Consider the following 13,007-nt stretch of genomic DNA (forward strand, 5'->3'; position numbering starts at 1 on the left):
CTGAGTGAGCCCGTAACAAGTGCCATTTGTAGAGGGCTTACAGCGTGCCGGGGACGCCTTTAAGTGCTTACGTCGGTTGCCTTATTTAAGCCCCCACAACTGCACGAGTAGGGCATTAACATGGTGACCCCACTTTACAGATGAGGAAACTGAGGCCCAGTTAGGAGCTTGCCCCAGCTCACATGACTGGAGCTTGACCCAGGCCTCTGGAGCCTGTGGTTGTCCCCACGACACCACCATGCTCTCTCCAGGGAGAAAGTTCGTGAAAACAGAGGACATAGTGTGAAAAGTGTCATCATTTCAGGAACAGGCCCCGACTGCCCTGTTACCCCTTTCTCTGGGGTTTTGGCCTCCTTTTTCCTCCCTTCCTCTGTGGCTGTGGTGTTGGTGTTGCGTCTAGAAACCATTGCCTAATCCGTGGTCACAAAGATTAATTCATGTGTTGTGTTCTAAGCGTTTTATAGATTGAGTTCTTGCGTTTCGACCTAGGATCCATTTTGAGGTGAGTTTTGCATGTGGTGTGAGGTAGGGGTTCACCTTCATTCTTTCTCGCACGGGTGTCCAGTTGTTGAAAAGAGTGTTCTTTCCCCTTCGACTGGTCTTGCAGCTCCTGGAAAATCAGCTGGCTTTACAAGGGCAGATTTATTTCCGGGGGCGGCTGGGTGCCTCAGTCGGTTGAGTGTCCGCCTCTCGACGGCTCAGGTCACTGATCTCACGGTTTATGCGATCAAGCCGCCATCGGGCTCTGGGCTGACCGCCCGGAGCCTGCTTTGGATCCTCTGTCCCCCTCTCTCTCTGCCCCTCCCCTGCTCATGCTCGAGCGCTCGCTCGCTCTCTCTCTCTCTCTCTCTCTCTCGCACAAGAAATAAACAATTAAGACACAAGTGTGCATTTATTTCTGGACTGTCGATCTCTCGTGTCTGTCCTCGTGCTGGTGCCACACTGTCTAGTTTACTGGAAGTTTTGTCATCCTGAGTTGTGTCTGCTGTTGGGGGTGGGCAGTAAGGAAGGTAATGTGGTTCTTACGTCTCCACGTCACGAGACCAGACCCTTCTTCGTCGGGATCCACACAGCCCGGGGCGCCCGCCACGTCCCTGACTGAGCCATCACGACGTCCACGGTTGGGTTTCAGTGTCCCTCAGGATACGGAGGGTTTGGCGCGAGGCTGTGGGTAAGAGGGTCTTTGGCCAGTACGGGAAGATCGATGAGACGTGTCGCTTCCTGGCCTCTTGCAGACAGGAAGGAGCTGAAACTTGGGTTCGGCAGGCTGGGTCTTCCGTGGGTCCTGAACCTAGATTGCAGTGTGGCGTCAGCTTGCTTTTCGCTTTTCTTCGCTTATCGGTCTGGATCTTTTTACAGCCACTCTCTTCTTCCAGCTAAAACCTGCTGTGCAGCGAGCTTCAGAGGACAGAGGTAAAGGTTGGCTTTTTTTTTTTTTTTTGAGTTTTTATTTGGAAACAATTTTAGACGGATTGAAATGTTACAAAGACGGCATCGAGAGTTCTCGGGTACTTTTCAGCCACCTCCCCGCTGCTAGCATGGAACATAACTGCGGAATAACCCACACGAAGCAGGCAGCACAGAGCAAGAGTGTTTACCAAACCACAGCCTTTATTTGGATTCCGCCAGCTGTCACACGCGTGTCCCCGTTCTGCCCCAGAGCCCCACCCGGGACCCTGTATTGCGTTTAGCCGTCACACCTCCGGCTCTTCGGGGCTGGGACCGTTTCCGTCTTTGCTGATCTCTTGTGACCTCGATGCTTTTGGAGAACGCTGGTCGGGGATCCTGCGGGACGTCCCTCAACTTGCCTCGTGCCCGGTGTTCTCTGGGGTTCGGATGCAGGTGACGCGGTGTGGGACAGGCTGCGTTCTCTGCCGCTAGCCGCTGTGTCTCTCTGCCGGTGGGTGACGTCAGCCCCCATCCCACGGTTACGGTGGTGCCGCCGCCCGGGAGTCTGCAGGGGAAGGGGCTGCCTTTCCCTTCGGGACTTTGACGGTGCAGATGCCTTGTTTCCTCTCACACCTGTGCCCGTCCGTTGCAGCACCTGCTGGGCATCTCCCCGCGCTGGTTTTTACTGTGACTTCGTATTACTCTGGCTGCTTCTCCATCTGTGAATTGGAATTCTTTTGTGGAAGAGGGCGGCCCCTTCTGCCTCATTTGTGGTATGTTTTGAATTTTGCGCCAGTGAAGATTTAGGAGCATTTATTCTGTCCTGCGCGTTGTAGTCCGGCACCGTCACCATTCTGTCGCCTCAGTTGCCCTTGGCTTTGGCCATTGGGCGCTCCTCGACTGGGGTCCTGTGTCCTTCCTTCGTGACCACACCCTCTAGGGAGGGTTGCCTTCCTTCCTGCCCCTCCGAGGTGCTGGAGATGCTCTCTCGGCTCACCTTGTATATTTCCTGCCTCAGCCCCGGAATAGGACACCTCTCCACGTTGGAGAATGGTATTTGAGAACGGTGAGCTGGGTGTCGGGGCCTCTCCTGTCAGTCGACAGAGCTTGGAAATGGGAATCCGAACCCACGCATGCCTCCGTGCGCGCCTGTGTTTATTTCTGCGTCCATCTGTCTGTATATGTACGTTTTTCAGAAAGCCGGAGTTCATACTGATCTGACGATAGCGTGTTCAGGTCAGTGGACCTTCTGAGGCTTTGGGGGTCTCCCTGTCTTGTGAGGGGCACGAATAGCCCCTGTAGGCTTGGGTGGAGAGCAGGGGATGCCAGGCCCCTTTTGAGGGCCACCTGGGGCTTGTGGCCGTGGACGAGCAGGCAGAGTTGGGCGTCCGGTCCTCCTGGCCAGGTAGCTGAATGAGTAGGTGAGGGCTCCCTTCCCATCTGGCCCGGAGGCTGCCCAGTCAGCGCTCTGCCTCTCAAAACCCGGGCCCAGCTCCAGGGCACGAATGGGCAGTGTGGTCTGGTGTGGGCCAGCCCTCCAGACCTACCCTGAGGGTCAGCCCTGGACAGCTGAGAGCTGGTAGGACCAGGGGACTCAGGGGTTCCTTACCCAGCCAAGCAGGGGTATCCCCAGAGAGGCCACCAGGTGGTGGCAGTCCCTAATGCCTCAGCCTTGAGGTGCAGCTGGCTCTTTCCCTGTTTCCTGCTGCTGCTGCTTCCTTGGCCCCGCCTGCCTGCCCTTTGCAGGGGTGGGGGTGGGGGGGGTGAAGCGAACACCACCCAGCCTGCTGCTTCAGCCTCTGCGTGCCCGCGGTCAGAGTAACAGCCTCTTCCAGTGGTCAGATTGTGCCTTTTTAAAGGAGGGATGGTCAGACGGTGCCTTTCAGGGACATCGATGTCTGATGTCTCAGGTCGCCACTGCAGGCTCTTACCTTGTTGCAACCGGACTCCCCTCCCGGGTTCTATTCTTAGCGCCCCAGATTTCCCGGGGCCCACAGTGAGGTCAGCGGCTGGGCCGGGCCAGCCTGGGCAACAGGAAGCATCAAACCCAGCCTGCCTTGCCCGGGCCTTTCTGTTTTGTTTTTCTTTAAAAACGTTACTCAGACTTTATTTTTTTAAAGCATCTTGCTGGGACAGAGAAATTGAGAGTGCCCTCGCACCCCACACGGTCTCCCCACTGGGACCTCCTCTCAGGCTGGAGCATTTGTTGCAGTTAATGAACGAATGTTGATACATTCTTAGTAAGTAAAGTCCGCACTCTGTTCAGCTCCATGCTCCGCGACAGTTTCGAGAGGCCCGGGCAAGGGGTTTTCTAGAAGGCCCTTCCTTGGGTGCGTCTGCTGCTTTTCTCGTAGTGAGACTGGGGCGATGGGTTTAGGGAGGAGGACCCCCCGAGTGAAGCGCCCTCCCTCTGACACCACCCCGGGGGTGCGTGCTGTCACCGCGGTGTTGGCCTTGGTCCCCCGGCTGAGGTGGGCTGTCCCGTGTCTCCACTGTAAGCTCACTCCCTTCCCTGTTCCCATGCTGTCCTGTTTGGGAGGCTGTCACTGTGCCCAGCCCACGCTTCAGGGCCCTGAGGCCAGGCTCTGGCATCCCAGCACCTCCAGGGTGGCTGCTGGCCAGCCGTGTGTCGGGGGGGGGGGGGTAGGGGACGCGGCCCCTGAAGGCGCAGTGGAGGCGGGTGGGCCTGGCCCCTTGGTCACTGTGGACATGGGTCAGGGTGGACAGAGGCTGTCTTTGGGCTGTGGCCACAGAACTGGGGCCCGACCCCGGCCTCCCAGCTCGGGGGTCAGTGCCGTTGTCCCCCGGAGCAGGAGGGTAGTAGGACCCATGGTCTTGGTGGCCCGGCAGCGCCGGGTCTGTCCAGCTGAGAACCACGGGCCCCGGTTGGTGGTCTCTGCCTTTCAGACCACGTGCTGGTGGGTGTGGCCCATGCCCAGCGTGGGAACAGCCCGTGCAGAGACCGTCACGAGCGAGGAGGGAGACACGTGATCCCCTTGACACAGGAGCAAAAAAGCCCGAGGCCAGCAGCTCGCGGCCTAGAGTCCGCTCGGTCAGTGGAAGTGAAGAGATCTCTCCACGCCCCTGAAATCCGGGAAACGCACACAGAAGCCACCGTGTGAGTGTCCCTGTGCCGCTGTAACGGGGAACCACGCTTCGTGACTGAAAACCGCGCACACCGATGCCCCCGATCGGGAGGCCAGGACGCGGGCATGGGTCTCACGGGGCTGCCGCCGAGGCGTGGGCAGGGCCGGCTCCGGCCGGTGGCTCCGGCGGGAGTCCGTTCTTTGCCTGTGCGGCTTCGAGGGGCACCACCTTCCTCCTTCCCAGTGTGACGGTGCGGCCTCTGCTCCTTTGTCGTGCCGCCTTCTCTGACCCTCCTGCTCCGCCCGTGACCCAGGGTCATCTTCCCGCCTGAAGGTCCTTAACCTGCAGAGTCCCCTCTGCTGCAGAAGGGAGCGGGGCCTCAGGTTGCAGGGATGAGGGCTTGAGGGCGTGGACATCCTGGGGGCTGCGCTCTGCCAGCCACACCTCCAGGGAGGGGTCCTCAGACTTGAGCCTTGCCTCCGGCAGGTGCTAGCGGGGCTGCGGAGGGGGAGGCAGCTGCGTGGGGCGCAGGCGCAGGCCGGGGAGGCCTCGGGAGTTTATTTACCTTGCCCGGAAGAGGGGCGCAGCCCGAGGTCGGGCAGTCCCACAGCTTGACGCTTTCAACCCGGGGGTCTGACCTGGGAAGAGACCGTGTGATCTGCTTAATGGGGTCGTGCTCAGGAATTTAAAAAACCCGGCAAAAATAAGAGAAAACGTGGGAGCATCCGGGAGAGCTGATAGCCCAGGTTGTCCAAGGTGCCGGGGCTACCCCGAAGGTTGGGAGTCTTGTCCTGTGTCCACTCAATAGTGTTGGGGTGTCTCTGTGCCCAGCGGTGCATTCACTGGCTCGGACCCTGCCCTCCGAGGGTCTTGGCCCCGTACAGCCCCTGCCCTGTCCTCTGCCTGTGCTCTCCGCCTGCCGGGGGTGTCATCACTGGTCGCCAGACATACGTGTTGTCCCTGTGACTCTCCTCCTTGGAGGGGTGCCTTTCTGACTGGGGGGCTTTGGAGGAGGCAGAACTTCTTATAAACCTCTGAGGTGCTGCCTGAATCTTAAGGTTTCCAGAAGCTCCTTTGGTTTAATTTGATTGTCTCATGGAGCCCTCACTTCGTCAGCTACTGGGTTTTAGGGGCTGAGCCTAAAACGGGCAGTTGTTGCAGGACTTCAATGGGGAAAGTGCTTACAGCTATGATTTTACCGTTCTTGCAAATTGGCAAGGATTTGGAAATGTCTGGGTAAAGGCAGTAGCCTTGGGCTACACGCAGCTGTTAGGAGTAGAGTCTGGAATTGAGATTTAAGCATGCGATCCGTTTAGCTCATCGTGCTTTTATTTTGTGCACCGTAGGAACCGTCACCCTTGCCGGGACCTGATAGAAACCCCTGCCAGCTACGGGGCACCTGTCCTCCGCGGCCTTGGCTCTCCAGTACGACCGGGACTTTGAAGTAAGTGCTCGGGCCCTAGGCCCAGGTGGCCACCGGAGAGCGAGGCACTGAAGGCCGCGGCTCCCCCCGGGGCAGCCCGTCAGGCCTGCACGCACGCTGGGAGAAGGCGGCTGCTGTTTGGCCCTGAGTTCAGGGCTGTCCGGGGCCCAGGAGCCTTTGCACAGAGGAGCCCAGCACCCTCGGGGTGGCTCTGCTGGCCGCTCGTCCTCTAGTCCGGCGCTCACGTTTGTGCTCCCGTCCTTCGGCATCCGAGTGACAGTGCTGCGCCTCGCCATGGCGCATTTCGGGGGACGCGGGCATCGCCCCGCTTGAGCTGCCCCATCTGCGTTGTGTGGATCAGGACCTGGCTCATCCAGGGGCATGTTCACCCCAAAGCATGCCCTGCAGGAAACGGTGACCAGTCACAGTGGAGAAGTGGGGGGGGGGAGCTCTAAAAATGGAGAATTACTTTAAAATACCTTTTTTTTAATGTTTATTTATTGTTGAGAGAGAGGGAGAGAGGAGGGGGGGAAGGACAGAGAGAAAAGGAGAGAGAGAATCTGTGCTGTCCATGCAGAGCCCGACGTGGGGCTCAAACTCCCCAACCGCAAGATCACGCCCTGAGCTGAAATCGAGAGTCGGGTGCCTAACTGACTGAGCCACCCACGTGCCCCTTAAAATGCCGTTTTTAGAAAAAAACGTTTCTTTATTTATTTTGAGAGAGAGTGTGCACATACCTACATGTGCGAGACACAGAGGGAGAGAGAGAATCCCAAGCGGGCTCCTCACTGTCAGCACAGAGCCTGACATGGGGCTCGATCCCACAAACTGTGAGCTCATGAGCTGAACTGAAATCAGTAGTCAGATGCCTAACGACGGAGCTACCCAGGTGCCCCTTTAAGATATCTTTTGGGCTGTTGTATACCTAGGTGACTCCGTCGATTAAGTGTCCAACTTCGACACAGGTCACGATCTCGCCGTTTGTGGGTTCGAGCCCCACGTCGGGCTCTGTGCCGACAGCTCGGAGCCCGTAGCCTGCTTCCGAGTCTGGGTCTCCCTCTCTCTCTGCCCCTCCCCCACTCACACTGTCTGTCTGCCTGTCTCTCTCCTCCCCCTCTCTCAACAAATAAATAAACATTAAAAAATTACGAATACAATACGATAAAATACCTTGAAAAGAGTCGCATTGCCCAGCTGCTGCGGGTGTTCACTCCGGGCATTCTGCCTCCTCCTGTACTTTTCTAATAAACCCGGGACAGGGGGTTTTAAAGAGGTGGCCTCAGATGGTGGGCCAATGGTGGGCTCATAAGAGATTGAACAACCTCATCATCTCCCGGCTCACATCTACAGAGCGGGTGTGGCCTGTGAGGGGTGACCGGCGGCAGGGGGTTGGCCAGTGTGGGGCGAACAGTCCTGTGTGCTCCTGGCCATCCCACGGTGGCTTTCCCTGGTGCCCCGAGAATGGCTACCTCGTGTTCAGTGTTGGGCTCCCAGGCCGTGTAGCTAATTGGGCCAAGCGTGGGCTGGAGTGTGGCTTTTTCTGCTCTGTCGTGATGTAGGAAATCAGGGAGGTGGGCAGTGGAACTCAGGTCCCCCGTAGGAGAGGTGAAGAAAAGGTTTTGTTGCTTAAGGGGTGGACTTCAGGCATCTGGGGGTGGGGTCAGCTAACTGGTCCGTGGACCGATCTGGCCCTCTGCCTGTTTTTGCAAGTAAAGTTTTATTGGCACACAGAGTGCGGCGTGCCTGGACAGGTCGCCTCTGTCAGCTCGAGCTCGAGAATGGAGTCGAGCTCGAGAATGTAGGTGGGAATATTTACCGTGTGACCCTGTACAGAAAAGGTGTATCGGCCTGGGTCTGGGTTAGTTTATCGCTTGCCGGGGCCAGATGGGCCAGGCCTTCGTGCGCGGGTTCGGAAACGATCTGCTCTGTGTCTCCGAAGGCATTGCTTTTACTCTTAAAGCTTGTGCTTTGTCGGAAGACGGCCACATCTCCAAAACGTGGCCATCTCTTTGTACCCAGATCAGTGTGGCATGTTCTGTGTGCGTACCTCGTTCCGTGCGGTTAGATTAACCTTTAGTGGTCCCTCGCTGTGGTCATCCTGACCTGCCCTCTCCCTCCATCAGCCCATTTTGTAGCTGGAGAAACTGAGCGCCACGACTGAAAAGGTTCTCTGGCGGAGGGGGAGACGTGAATTTAGACTCCTGGTTCCTTCTTCCAAAAGGCCTGGGGCGTCCAGGGAGATTAGAGTCCTTGCGAGAAAGCAGACCAGTTCCCTGTGGTCTGGCAGGTCCCCAGCAGGCTACCTCGGGCTTTGCAAAAATTCATCCTTAGGGAGACAGAATTCGCATACCGTAACAGTCACCCTTTAAAGCGTACAATACGGTGATTTTTATTTAAATTTTTAAATTTTATTATATATTTTTAAACGTTACTTATTTTTGAGAGAGAGCACAAGTGGGGAGTGGCTGAGAGAAGGGGCGACTCAGCATCCGAAGCAGACTCCAGGCTCTGAGCCGTCAGCACAGAGCCTGACGCGGGGCTCGAACCCATGAGACCTGAGATCATGACCTGAGCCGAAGTCGGACACTTAACCGCCTGAGCCACCCAGGCGCCCCAGTACAGTGATTTTTTAGTATGTGTGCAGAGCTATGCAACCATCTGATTCTAGGGCGTTGTATCCCCCCAGAAAGAAACCCCTCCTATAATGTAAACCCGTGCGTGAAGCAGTCACTGTCCCTCCCCCTCCCCCGGCCCCCACGAGCCCCCTTCCTGTCCCTGGATGGGCCCGTTCTGGACGTCTCACCCACGCGGACCCACACCCCGCGTGGCCTCTCGTGTCTGGTTCCCTCCCTGAGCGTCGCGTGTCCGGGGTCCGTCCTTGGGGCGGCGGTGGGGTGGGGGGAGGGCGCCTCGCTCCGTCTCCTGGCTGATCGCGTTCCCACGCGTGGGGGACACACCGTGTGTAGCTGTTCATCAGTCGATGGGTATCTTGGTTCTTTCCCCTTTGGGGGTGTTACAAACGATGCTGCTGTGAACTTTCACTACAGTTTTCTGTGCCGACGTGTGTTTTGTTTTTCTTGGGTGGACACCGGGCGTGGGGTTGCTGGGTCACGTGGTCCCAGCCCTTGCGTCACCTTTTCAGTTACTGCCACGCTGCATTCCACAGTGGCCGTGCCACTTCCCATCCCCCCCCCCCCCCCCAGCCGTGCGCGAGAGCTCCTCTCTGGACAGCCGCCGCCGTACCCGGGCCCGCTAGCGCCACCGTGAACTTGCAGGCCGAGGTTGTCGGCGGGGGTCGCCTGCACGGCCCCCGCCGCTGGCTGTCCCTGGGGATCTTAAGCCTGCAGCGTAAGGGCGGCTCTTTCTGCTCCGTGGCCCCGGGCCACTGTCCACGTCTGCTTAGGTTCGGGGACAACAGGGCCTGCGGACCGCCGTTGGTAGCCCGGTCCCGTTTCCGACGTTCTAGAAACTGTGCTCCTGTCTGGGTGAACGTAGGCGGGTGTGCTGGTCTTCCCGAGGTGTGCCCCACAGCAGAAAGCACCCAGGTTGGAGGGACGCGGGGACTGTTTCTTTCTTTGCACGATGGACTTTTCACACGGCACCTGAGCGGCCTGAGTAGTGTCTCCCGAAGGCACACGCGGCCCGCTCGCGGGAGCCTGGCAGTGTGTGTGCTCCCCCGCGTGGTAAGAGGGACTTGCTTGGCAGACGGGGTCACCTGAAGGCCCCCGAGATGGGAGATGTTACTGGATTATCTGGGGTCCCGGTGCCAACACCGGGGTCGTTGTACGAGGGGGGCCGGAGGGCCGGAGGCAGAGCCGTGGGCGGACCCCATGCCGCTGGCTGTGAGGGTGGAGGACGGGCCGCCGGCCAGGGATGCGCTGCTCCTGGAAGCCGGAAAAGGCAGGGAACTCCAGAGGGGACGCCCCGGCCTCCTGGCGTCCTGCCTCTGGGAGGCGCTCTGCCTGCTCGGTCCCCTTCTGTCTCTGTGGCCATCTCGGACGGGCCGGTTCTGTGGCACCAAGGCCGATCGAGTCTGGGATCCTCTGTGGAGTCCGTGTCGTCCCGGGCTGTGCCCAGCACTTCTGCCCGCTGTCTGCCCTGGTCAGCCGTCCTCCTGGGCCCCATGCTCCCGCCGGCCAGTGCTCTCCTGCTGCCTGGAGGCCCGCACGTAGAGGCCTCCCGACGTGTGGTGCCGTGGGCCCGAGGGCAGGCAGGGTGAGGGTTCTGTGACACGGGGGTCGGCCGGGTCCCCAGCTTGCGGGCTCTGTGAGGTCAGGGATCGTGCCCGTGCCTCACGGAGAACCTGGGGCCTAGTTGACGCTCCCCGAGGAGGAGGAGGAGGATGTGGAGGGCTTTCTAGTCTCTCTTCCTTGCCGGACCCTGACCACACGCACAGGCACCTGGCCCTCTCTGCAGCCGCTTGTGGGACACAGTGACACGGCACCGGGCCCACACGAGGGGGGTTGAGGGGGCTCTTGTGTCACCTCTGCGGTAGGTTCCCCCTCGAGTCCTGGTGACGCAGAGGCCCCTCCTGGGGAGCGATCGTGCTCCAGGGCCTGACTGCCGTCGCCCCCTTTTGGGAGCTGTCCTCTGCCAGCAGGAGCCGTGCCGAGGTGGGGGCAGGCTGGCTGGGGGTCACTGGGCGTTTCATCCGATGGCCAGACCTCCTGGCCCGGAGCCTGGCAGGGGCAGGTAGAGTTGAGGGGTTGGGGGGAGAGAGGCCCCTTTGGGGCAGGGGATGGGCCTCCCCGAGAAGGACTGGGGTTCCCAGGGAACTTTCAGACATCATGTTCATGGAGCCCCAGCTACTTCCCAAGACAAGGGTAGTTAAGTATTTCTCAAGGTTATATTTCCTCACAGTTAACCTTCATCAGAAGGTCACATTTGCTCAGAGGACATACTTTCAGGCATGTTACATATCACAACCTCAGAGGTGCAGATTCCCCCGATCCACATCCTGGAAAACGTCTGCCATCCGACCTCATAACCCGTTAGGGTCAGTCTCTGAGCCCTTCAGTCAGAAAACCTGAGGCTGCGTCCTGGCCCGGAGCAATCCTCTCCCCTCTGGTTCCGGTTTGCGGATTGCTCACTGGCTGTGGGGGCCCCACCCCTCACGTGTTTGTTCCCACTCTGCGGGGAGGCTTCCGGGGCTCAGTGCGCCCCTCTGTCAGGATCCAGGGGGCTTCTGTCCTGGGGCTGGATTCCAGATGTGGGGACAGCCTTCTGATCCTGACCAGGTGGCAGCTGGGGCGGGGCGGGGGGGGGGGGTGCGAGCAGACGAGGGCGCCAGGCCGTGTAGGGCCCGTGGTGGCCGAGGACTCCTCGGGGTCGGCCGGTGTCTCCCCCCACAGCTCACGAGTCCCTGCGTTGAAAGACCCCCGGGTGGGCTGCCAGGCCTTCCCCGGGGCCCAGGTGACCGTGACTCAGAGAATGGCCCCGACCCAAACAGGCAGCCCCGGGCAGCCCTGCCCAACGTCGCCCTCTTGCGACACATCCCTGGGCTGACGATGCTTGTTCCCCTTCCGGGTGTGGGGAGGAGCTACCTGGGGTTGCCCCCAACAGCCGGGCGCTGCCCTTACGTACCGCGATCGTTGGTCCCGGGTGGCCGGGAGGGCATCAGGCCAGGAAGGCCCGCGGCATGCGGGGTCCCGAGCAAATGACTTGAAAGACGTTAATAACTTGACGGAGATAAACTTCACGTACTCGGAATTCGCCCATGGGAGCGTGTGTCCCCGCGATGGTCGGCATATGTGCCTCTCTGCTCTGGGCCTCGCAGTGAGGACGCTCTCCTTTCTGTGAGAGGTCAGGCGGGTCGCAGCCAGGGAACCCTCCGGGAGGCTCGGGGCCGCCCTTCCTGTTAGGGGAAAAAACCCGGTGCGCAGCGCAGCTGGCTCTGGCTTCACGGGGTCCCCCTGCCTCTGCACGGGTGGCGGGGCCTGGCTCGGGTCTGGGGGTGCCCGCTGGGACGGGAGGCGGGCGCCCCCTGCCTGCTGAGCGTGCGGCCAGAAGTCGGGCTGTGCTTGGACGGGCGGAGGGGACGGGGGTTCCAGGGTGTCCCTCCTGTGAGGCGGCCGTGGCTCCCACAACCGAGGGGCCTCACGGGGGGTGGGGGTGTCACACGAGTAGAAATCCTGAGGGATTCGCGGTGACTTGATTCTCTCCCACGCTTGGGAGGCCACACTTCTGGGTGAGTCTCACAGGCAGAAATCAAGGCGTCGGCAGGTGGCTCCTTCGGGAGATGTCGGGGCAGAAGTGATTTTCTTTCCTGTTTTTTAAAAACTTACTGTAACGGACTTTAATTAATTAATTAATTTTTAAGGGAACGGTTTTTTTTTTTTTTTTCTCTTTTTAACGAAAATACTTGCTGTCAAATTGGTTTCCATACAGCAACACCCAGGGCTCATCCCAACAGGTGCCCGCCTCCATGCCCACCACCCACTTTCCCCTCCCCCCACCCCCGTCAACCCTCCGTTCTCTGTATTTAAGAGTCTCTAACGGTTTGCCTCCCTCCCTCTCTGTTTGTACCTATTTTTTCCCCTCCCCTCCCCTCCCCCATGGTCTTCTGTCAAGTTTCTCAAGATCCACATAGGAGTGAAAACATATGGTATCTGTCTTTCTCTGTATGGCTTATTTCACTTAGCATAACACTCTCCAGTTCTATCCACGTTGCTACAAAAGGCCGTATTTCATTCTTTCTCATTGCCATGTAGTATTCCATTGTGTATATAAACCACAATTTCTTTATCCATTCACCAGTTGATGGACATTTAGGCTCTTTGCATAATCTGGCTATTGTTGAAAGCGCTGCTATAAACTTTAATTTTTTTAAGATTATTTTTTATTTTATTTTATTTTTTTTAATTTTTTTTTCAACGTTTATTTCTGGGACAGAGAGAGACAGAGCATGAACGGGGGAGGGGCAGAGAGAGAGGGAGACACAGAATCGGAAACAGGCTCCAGGCTCCGAGCCATCAGCCCAGAGCCCGACGCGGGGCTCGAACCCACGGACCGCGAGATCGTGACCTGGCTGAAGTCGGACGCTTAACCGACTGCGCCACCCAGGCGCCCCAAGATTATTTATTTTTGAGAGAGAGAGGGAGAGACAGAG

The 13,007-nt window shown here is 58.7% G+C and overlaps 1 protein-coding gene across 10 annotated transcripts in view; it reads left to right on the top strand.

The window, feature by feature from the left end:
* The window catches only part of KDM4B (lysine demethylase 4B), a 133,942-nt gene that overhangs the window by 29,330 nt on the left and 91,605 nt on the right, over positions 1-13,007 (top strand). For 7 of the 10 annotated variants that reach the window (XR_006298219.1, XM_043586272.1, XM_043586269.1 and 4 more), the window contains exon 2: positions 5,823-5,920. The exons of the other annotated variants lie outside the window; for them this stretch is intronic. The gene's annotated coding sequence lies outside the window, so the exon portion shown is untranslated. The remainder of the gene's footprint in view (positions 1-5,822; positions 5,921-13,007) is intronic. 10 annotated transcript variants of the gene reach the window in all.

This window comes from Prionailurus bengalensis, chromosome A2 (assembly GCF_016509475.1).
Source record: "Prionailurus bengalensis isolate Pbe53 chromosome A2, Fcat_Pben_1.1_paternal_pri, whole genome shotgun sequence".
In the NCBI taxonomy this organism is placed as follows: Eukaryota; Metazoa; Chordata; class Mammalia; order Carnivora; family Felidae; genus Prionailurus; species Prionailurus bengalensis.